This window comes from Pundamilia nyererei, unplaced genomic scaffold (assembly GCF_000239375.1).
Source record: "Pundamilia nyererei isolate P.nyererei 1_Seehausen unplaced genomic scaffold, PunNye1.0 scaffold00074, whole genome shotgun sequence".
NCBI lineage: Eukaryota > Metazoa > Chordata > Actinopteri > Cichliformes > Cichlidae > Pundamilia > Pundamilia nyererei.
In genome coordinates this window covers 1,162,063-1,166,122 of record NW_005187475.1, presented here as the reverse complement: position 1 = coordinate 1,166,122, position 4,060 = coordinate 1,162,063, and positions in this window count along the sequence as shown.

The following is a 4,060-nucleotide window of genomic DNA, read 5'->3' as shown; positions in this document are numbered from 1 at the left end:
GCCAACACTGCAGCTGTTATGGCGACCGGGTGTCTCTTGCTTCAAACAGCCCAGTTTAAACTTACTATAGCTGAGAGCCTCCTCCTACTCTTCAGTCCTTCAGCGTCTGCCAGCCACAGCAGTCCCTTTGTCACGTTTGTGTGATTTATTCATAGCTACAGCGGGTAGAGAAAGATCAATACTTTGTGAGAGAAAAATGAGTTAGCAGCAGGCCACTCGGACAGGAAGAAAAAGAGAGAAGTTCACTGTAAGTTCAGAGGGTCATGACAGAAATCTGCTGCTCACTTCACAGCAGTGCTGAGATACAAACAGCAATAATTCAGAAGCTAGCATTACCAGCTCTAAGTATGACGCCCTGAGACAAGTGATTTGTCATATTATGTTTGTCTTATGCTATGGCATTCAACATATCTTTAAACATCAGCCTACTTTTTTGTGAACAATTTATGGATAAGAGAGTTATTTATTCTTTCGTTTTAGCTATCAGCCAAAACAGTCAACAGTAGTGGAATTGAGCTGTTAGCTACTAGCAAAAGCTAACATAATTGACATTAATTCAATTCATACAATTCAAAGAGACAATATACAACATGTTTGCTCAGTAGAAAAGTCATAAAACAATGGTGTTATCATCAGCTTTAACTAATTTATTCCTAGAGGTAACTCCTGCTGCAATCTATGCAGATTGTTGCTGTGTCAGTTTACTATTTTATATGCAGTTGCAAAGTTCTGATGGGAATTCTCTGATATTTATGTAAATGTTTGACTCATCTCAACATTGTTGCCAACCTACATGTTGCCACTCCCACTCATGAACCTACAACCCCTCAGTGGCATAGGCAGTGTTGGCCTACCCCAGCAGAATGATGTTTGTTATCCTTCCAGGGTAAACCAACTGTGGGTTAAAACTCTGGCTTTGACAAACGCTCAAGCTGTCAGTGCAGCCACCAAACCCTGTCACATTGTGTATATGCAGGGTACATGTATGGGTGGTTTGATCAGTGCGGGACATTGGGAACATACGTTATATATTCCCTGTGTAAAATACTGACTTTGCTTTTCTGATTTTTGCTTTTAACTTGTGCAAATTAAGGCATCATTTCCATACTATCTGGCTAGTGTTATTAGTTATGCTTGACTGTGAATAATATTGTACAAATATTGTGGAGAAACTGTACTCTCATATAAAAAAAAACCCTTTCTGAATTATCAAGAACATAAAGGACTGCATGGTTACCTGAGAGTAAAAACCAGAACGGCTGCTCTTCTGAAATTTTGCACAAAAACACCACCTTTTGCTTTCTGTTTACACACTCTGGCATATGTAAATGAAAATATGCATCTGAGCAGTAAGTGTGCATATATCCAAACATCTTGCCCGGTGTGTGTAGGACTGCTTCGTGCTCATGCAGCTTTTTTCTACAATAAAAGTGGAACTATCACTTGACAGCAACAAAACACCACATCACATTTGTTAAATATTCCCTCAGTTTGTGTTTGCCTATAAGGTTACTACTTGGCCACAACAGCCTCCAGGAAAACAACCGTAGAGCTACAAAAAGTGAAACATGATGCCTGACAAATATCTGCTTTCAAATATACATTTATTTGTTGCCTCTCTCCAGTGAGAGTGCAGAATGCGTAGGTGGTGGAGTAACTTTGGAAAGTGAGGCTTTAGCTGCCAGAGGTGTCAAATCCTGATACGAAGTTGTTAAGCACAACTATTTCTACCAGCTATAAGGGGGAGGCTGCAGCAGAGCTGACCCTGCCCTGGAGAAGACAATAACATTAGGAAGACCCAAAAGTTATTTTTATTACAGCAACAGTTTGCCCCGAAGGGAATTTTGATTATGCATTTCATTTGATTTTCCTTTAGTAGAGAAATGGAGCCAGAGCCATATGAAGGTCAGCTCAGCCTATCTGCTTAAAAAAACAAGGAATTAACCTATTAGCCTATTTTCTGCCTGAATTGTAATATTACAATTACTAAAGTTGCACTATAAAAGCCGAGATTTTTACATCTTTCTTAATTGTTTATTCAAACTGAACTATAGCACAAAAACTGGAGCTATTCAATGCAAACCGTATCTGGACAATCCCCTTGGTTGGTGCTGCACTGCCAAAACTATGGCTGCTAACCTCCTTCCCCTTGATTCCAGTCTCCAGTTAATCCCCTTCTGGCTCCAGCTTCATATTTAGCACACAGACATGGGACTGGTATCAATCTTCTCAGCAAACTGTGGACTTGAAAGCCCAGTGTGGTTCCCCAGATATCAAAGCAAAAGAACATTTCTATTAAGTATACACTCTAATCAGAGATTGGATTAGAAACATTTGACCCTGTAAAGTTTTTACCTCCACCAAGGAAGTTATGTTTTTGGTAGTGGTTGCTTGTATGTCATCATTCTGTTAGTAAAGAAAATAACTAAAATACTTTGAATTAATTCTGATAAAACTTTGTAGGGGTGTAGAGTGGGGTCATGTTAATAGTCTATTAAAACCTGGCTTACATCCACTGAGGTCTTAACTTCATGATTTGTTGGTCCAAAATTGATATGATTGCATCATTATAAAGATTTAAAAGATCATGTCACATTTAACCTCTGACCTCTTCTTCTTCGGGCCATTATATTGATCTGAAGGTCAAATTATAATTAGGCTATACAGAGCTATTTAAAACTATGTTTCATACTGCCATTGTTTGCACTGACAACATGCAGGCATGTGGGGAATGATATATGGGAATGTTAAATGTCACGTTGCTTTGGATCTCTGACCTCATGTTCATGTTCAAATGAGGTCAAACATTCATAAAATGTCTTTTATTTTTTAAACTATGCATACAATTTTGCTGTCTTTATTTGTATTGACAACATTTAGGAAATCATTCATATGGGGATATCACATTATCAGTGGCATCCAAATATGATGTAATATTTGAGCTCTGACTTCATGTTTACATTTTACAAGTTGACCCAAGAATGTGTTACACTGTTAAAGAAAGTATTGTCAGGTTAAACAGAATGAGCTTCCTAGCTAGTTAGAAATATACTACAGTATAATTTTATATAATAAGCTCAAGTTATTCATGTTGATATTTACAAATCGGTACCTATTATCCATTTCCTACTCCTACATAATGTTTATATAATTAGAGTAAACATCTGTCATCCTACCTTTGTTTGATTTTTACTGCAAATTTTTTAAAGTACTTTAAAGATTAACATATATAATTAATATATGAATTAATATAGAACTACTGCCCAGAGAGAGAGCTGCCTTGGTGGAGGTTTGCACTCTCGTGGCGCTTGATGTTTATTATTGATATGCATGCACATACATAAACAACTTTAATTTTATTCCGCTGTGGCCCTCACAGTGATTTGTTTTCCTCTGGATTCAAACTTGTGTTCTTAGCAATCGAATTACAGCAGAAAGAGAGACATCCCCCTCCAAGCTTCCCCCTCCTGAGACTTTTTGTATTTCAGCAGTGATCAATGGCTTGTAACCAGTAAACTGTCTACACATTCATTCAAACCACCCCTCCAGGTGACAATGGATATGCATGGACAAAAAACAAACAAACAACAACAAAACAAAACAAAGAATAGTGTTAAGGCAGGAGGAGCAGGATGACATTTCCTATGTACGCCTCGTATACACTGTTGAAATGTACTGACACTGATGGATGTTAATGTTTGTTCTAATTACACTGGTATTTGTAACAGCTAAATGTGCTCATCATGTTGTGATTCAGATGTGATTTTGGAAACTCTGGAGTTAATTATGGAGGAATGGGAATCAAATCTTTGGCTTAGAGTTTGAATGCCTCTGGTTAAGAATAAACAAAGAGGGAGAGAAATAGGTAGTAGGATAATAGAGACAGCAAAATAAAAGCAGATTCACTGGTGTGTTGGAGTTTATTAGCAGAGCGCAGCTGTTCACCAGCTACACCAGGTGCCTCAGACATGGCCAGACAGAACATAAATGTTTGGATGTGTGTGTGTGTGTGTGTGTGTGTGTGTGTGTGTGTGTGTGTGTGTGTGTGTGTGTGTGTGTG